The 5,597-nt window shown below is 44.3% G+C and overlaps 1 long non-coding RNA gene across 1 annotated transcript; it reads right to left on the bottom strand.

Annotated features, from left to right (window-relative positions):
* Positions 1 to 919: 919 nt before the first annotated feature.
* LOC142807730 (uncharacterized) lies at positions 920 to 5,063 on the bottom strand. The gene is made up of 3 exons (XR_012894654.1): positions 3,745 to 5,063; positions 2,353 to 2,434; positions 920 to 1,988 (listed from the first exon to the last, which is right to left on the bottom strand). It is a non-coding gene; the product is annotated as an uncharacterized LOC142807730 (long non-coding RNA).
* Between the last annotated feature and the right edge of the window lie 534 nt (positions 5,064 to 5,597).

Consider the following 5,597-nt stretch of genomic DNA (forward strand, 5'->3'; position numbering starts at 1 on the left):
ATCTGCTGGCTGTTTTTTTAATTGTGAGACACATGATGTGGTATAACATGCAAAGGTTTTGGTCATTGTTTTTTGTTGGTCCTGTCTAACTTTACTTTCTGCAGGAGGGTTTCGCAAACGGGTGTGATGATTCTGTTGGGATACCCAGCATCTTTTAGTCTTTTAATCTGGTTTTTAAACCTGACCTCGCCCTTGTGCTAACATGACTTCTGAAGGGTGGCCTGAGTACATGTGGTATCAATTCCTCTTTCTACTAATTTTGAATGCCCACTATCAAAAGGCAGAACATTCTTAGCACTCCTGGGCTGATAGCACCAGCCAATACCCCAACAGCATCATCACACTTGTTTGTGAAACCCTCCTGCAGAAAGTAAAGTTAAAGGAAGCAGGACCAAAAGAAAAAGAGAATGACCAATCACCTTTGCATGTCACATGGTACTACGCACATAAGGTGTCTCACAATTTTAGGAAAAGAGCCAGCAGATATGACATTGTTGTTTTCCACCCCTTGCAAGCTTTCAAAAGTGCATGTACTTACAGCAACAGGAATAGTCAATCTTGCACCATTCGTCACTAGAATAGGTTTACTAAATGCCAATCTAATGTGTATAAGATACCGCTAACATGTGGAAAAGTAAACAGGACAAACTGGGCAATGCTTCAATGATCAAGCAAGACAGCATGCTTTAAATGTTAAGAAGAGCTATAGTAGTCTCATGGCCGGACACCGTAAAGAATGTAAGTGTAGTCCTAGGTTTCATAAAACACGGTTTTTGAAAAAAAAGCAAGCAGAAAAATGAGAGATTTTAGAACTCTTTATCAGGAAGGTCAAGGATCAATGCATCAGTACACCTTCACTTATCTTTTGCGAAAAAGAGTATTCTTTTCTCGGTTAAAATTATTTTGTCATGGTCACACATGTGTTGTTGCAGATGAGCCCTGGTCTTGTGCTCAGTATAAAAACGCTCGTAGAACCTTCAATATAATTCAGTTGACAGCGCTCTTTCCTGTCCTTTTTGCGATAAGATTTTTATTACAGAAAGAATTTCATTTTCTTACAATTTAGGTATAATGATGAGTTTTCATTGTATCACAACATGGAGCAAATTGCATCTCAATACGGACAAAAATCACAATTTTGTGAAATTCGTGATATTTTCTCGTATATTTTAGCAGCTTGAGAGGTCTAAAGATATTTTTTCCTCAAAATATACCTTCTGTGGAGTAAATATTCACTGCCCAGATATTCATACAAAGTGCAATATTGCAATAAAAAATGCAAACATAACACATTCTGGCTTTATTCTTGAAAGCGAATGTGGCTAAAAAATTGCACTATTACTATTGAGCTTCAAATACCTTACAGAAGCACATTTACTTAACAGGTAGACCGAATTTGCTTTAGAAAAAATAAGCGGTAGTTTTAAAACGAAATTTTCCACAAACAGCACACAGACGGCATTATGCCTGGAAGTTATAAGCTAGCCACATGAACAAAACTTTTTTTCTCGCTGAAATATTCTAGCAGTTCACTGTTTTCAACGCAGTAAGTCAGCACTTTTTTTTTTCAAATACAATTCAGATGGTCGCCAAAGTGGCTGGGACGTTTGGCATGGAATGGTCCAGCTATATTTAAGCAAAATAACTTACACAAATAACAATGTTTGTTCATCTACCATGACCACACTAGAAAAAGTTGTTCAGGCATTGTGACACTAAAATTTTCAGCGTCGTACTGCCTGAACAACTTCTTTGATAAACTCCAAACTCACGCCGAGAAAAATCCGCTCAATCACGGTGGTTGTTAAAGGCCTTGCGGCCGTAGCCAATGTTGAAAATAAAAAAAAAAAATCAACTCATCAGTGCTGTCACTCCTTCTTCGTCATTACTGACACGGAAGGTTTTTCGGTTATCCATGTGGAGGTTCAGGAAGTAGGCTTCCTCTAGGCTGGTGCCGGGACGCAGGACGTCAGCGACACCCTCTCATCCTGTAATAAGAGCAAATATGACTTCTCTTAAAAGGATGTTCGTGCTGTTCTGGCAGCACCATATATAAAGAATGTGTAGTGTGTATCCTTCGAAATGGCGTGTAATTGACATTACACTGAACTCGAAGCATACAACCCATTCATTCTAATAATTTCGTATGATAAAGATAAGAGTTCTCCCGCATACAGCAAATTCCCGAAATGAGGTGAAGTGTAAGACTACAGCTCGAAAATGGCACTTACGAAAGCCTGAACTCACCTAAGAATCAAATTCCTTATAGGGTAGTGAGCCAGTGTGAAAAACAATTCTTAAAGTACAACGCTCAGAACATGTAACATTAATGAAAATGCACAAGAAACTCACCTCTTCATGTACAGTGAAGACATCTCTGCTTTCTCTTTTACATGAGAACAAATGATCGTGGGCGTGGCACTAGCGAAGAGGTCTGCAAAAAAAAAGTCAAAGATTTACTGACTTTAATCACGCCTCTAACAATCTGAGGAATTATTACAAGTCACCAATCAGTGCAATTCTGACTGCCTCTATAAGGGCATCAAAAATGAACAATTTTCTCGTTCTTTCTACCCTCACAAGACGCTCCGTCAATGGAATCTAATCCAAATTTGACGCTGTGCTTCCTATTTGCCTGCTTTCTAGACGTAGGGCTGCGAACATGTGTTTTGTGCACCTAATCTAGCACAGAAATTCGTCATCTATAATTCAATCATCTTAATTCATTGTAATTTGATGAAAGATGTGATAGCTCGTCCAGTTTTTAAAGAGTTGCGGGCCTGCAATAGGCACTGCCTTGCACGTATGAAAGTACTTCTTTAAAAAAAAAATTCAAAGCTTGCTTTCAGAAAAAGCGTCTGGCATATTTCGACAACCAAGCCCATCCTCTGATGGCAATCAGGGGCACGCTATTAGCGATTATTGACTACGGGATTTACAAACGTAACCCGTGCCTAAATACTCAGTTAAACACAATCACGCAAGTAAGAGCGCTCGAACGCGGCAACGCGCGCGGACGCCGACTACGTTGCAGCAGCCATGCATGGCTTATGCTAGAGCAACCGCACATAGCTCCAACAGTCACGTATACTCTCTCAATTCTGTTATAACGCCGAACATTATCGCAGATGAAAGCGAAGCACGAAAACAGCAAACAGAAACGAGGGAAAACAACGCACGGCGTTGGCCACAACAACGCGCCTTTGGAAGTCTGCTAGATCTTTCCCTGTTGCTGGCGGCACTTGTCCTAAATAGCTTAAAAGACCGAGGCGCACGTGCTGGGAGCATCGCGGCATATCAGCACCTCCAACTATACCGTCTTTAAGCAAAAAAAAGCCATTTCGTACAGTGCGCCTCTGTACATAATTTTTGCTTTTTCTTTTCGCTTACACCTACAGAAGCACGTTGCACATTTGAGTATTAATAGAAATGTTATTACGATGTAGCCCAAAGCACATCTTAAAACAATATCAATCACTTTGTGCAGTGTAGAGAGAATGTGCGATCAGCAACTAATCCCGCCCTTGTTAAGTGATCACATCACTCACTGTATGAGTGATGCAGGCACTTACACAACATCGCGCTTAGCAGTGTGAACTCGTTAAGTCACACGTTTAATCGGGCATCTGCAACAGACCCGCGAACGCATGCTGTTGTAAATGGCTGGCAGCCTACTTCGGCAGAGCTGCTGCAGGCGCCCAGCAAGCGCTGTATGATTACTACCTACGAAAACAGTACACTCACCGTTAACAGGCCCACGTTGTCCGTGTCCGCCACTCCATGAATATTCCTTAATCCGAGCGTCACTTCGAACACGGTGTCATGCGTGACCACCATTGAATATGCGCCTGTTCGCTAGAACACACACAGCGACCAAGACCCCAGACCAACGCAACGCATTTGAAAGACGATGAGACAGAGGGAGCAAGGTTAAGAGAGAGAAAGAGGAGGCACTGGCGGCGGCGTGGCGGCGCCGCAGCTGTCCACGCAGGTGTTCGGTGACGCAACTCTTCGCTTATCTACGCCGCCGTTGTGGGAGCAACGCTGGCCGGGGGGTGAGCGGGGGAGGGGGGAGGAGCGGGAAACCCGCCAAGGCGGCGCCGAAAGGCAAACGCTATGGCGCATACGGCGGACGGCCGTTCGGCGCGGAATGACTCCTTGTAAACGGCAACTCTCCTCCCAGCCAGTCGCACAGCGACGCAGATTATTTACCAGCCTCGGGTTCTTTGAGTATTTTGACGGAATGCGATTGCAGTGGGCGAAAAATAGTGAAGGAAAACTTGCGGAAAACAAAGTGCACCATGGAATGGCCAGAAACAATAATTATTTCGTCCTCGGTGGCATTAGCGGGAGAGCATCGCCACACCTTTTTCCAGAGGAATTTCTTTTCGCATTGTCTGTGTCTGGCTATTCCGCGTATGGTGCCGCAAACACTGAATGCGTAGTCGAAGCTGGAACAAATTAATCCACAGTCGCGGATGTTTATTACAAGGCTTGTCACGCACCACGAAACGTGCCGAGGTTGTTATAACAAACTTTTTGCTGACCACATGATCAGCACATAATTCCATATGGTTGCCCAATGAGCTAGCTAAGCACCTGTAGCAAAGGCAGGGCACGTTCTTGTTAAACGTTGTTAATATAAACGATGGTTGGGCATAAGTGCAGTGACAGCTTTCCGTGTGAATTGGTCATAACCCACGTTTTCGAGCGTAGAAGCGCCTCAGCGGACCTAATCAGCTACCACAGCAAGTTCGTAAGCAATGATTTGGTATGAAAGTGTGCAGCTGTTTTCCATGTACTGAATAGTCCGTGTACAGTGCGTTGACCACCGCCATTTCTTAAGCCACCTCCCATATAGACTCCCAGTCTGAACAGGTGTGGGACCTGCCCCCCCCCCCGCACACACACACGAAATTTGAGGGCGCACGGGCTGATACACACGCATACTTATTCACAGGCGCACACACATACACGTATACACACATACGGCAACACACACACGCGACCGTAAACGCACGCATGCATGGGCGTACACATGTGCACAGGCACGCTAACACAAGCACGGACTCGCACCTACACGCGCACGCACACATGCACGGGTGTACACACAATCGCGCTTACACGCGAACACATGCGCAGGCTCACGCACACCCACCCATACTCGGGCGAACATTATGTTCCTGTATATAATCCACCGCAAACATGTAGCTTATAACCAACGCTAAGGAAAGCTTTCGTAACATGGATTGCAGTTAATTGCCATTATAGATGAAACGCGATCCGCTTCTGCTGACATTCTGCTGTATTCGGAGAGCACCTTCACACATTCTAAGTCAATTAGGCCGTCATTTAACGCAAGGTCCACATATTCGTGCAGTAGCTGTGCTGCTCAGCCGCCAATCTGAAGGTCGCGGGTTCGATGCCGGCCGTGGCAGTCGAATTAAGGCGGAGGCGAAAATGTGGAAGCCTTTGCACTGTGCGATATGAGCGCTCATTAAAGAACACCAAATGGTGAAAATCTGCAGCTTTCCACTACGACGACCCTCATAATCATATCGAGGTTTTTGAGACGTAAAATCTCAAATATTATAATT

Source organism: Rhipicephalus microplus, chromosome 1 (assembly GCF_043290135.1).
Source record: "Rhipicephalus microplus isolate Deutch F79 chromosome 1, USDA_Rmic, whole genome shotgun sequence".
Lineage (NCBI taxonomy): Eukaryota > Metazoa > Arthropoda > Arachnida > Ixodida > Ixodidae > Rhipicephalus > Rhipicephalus microplus.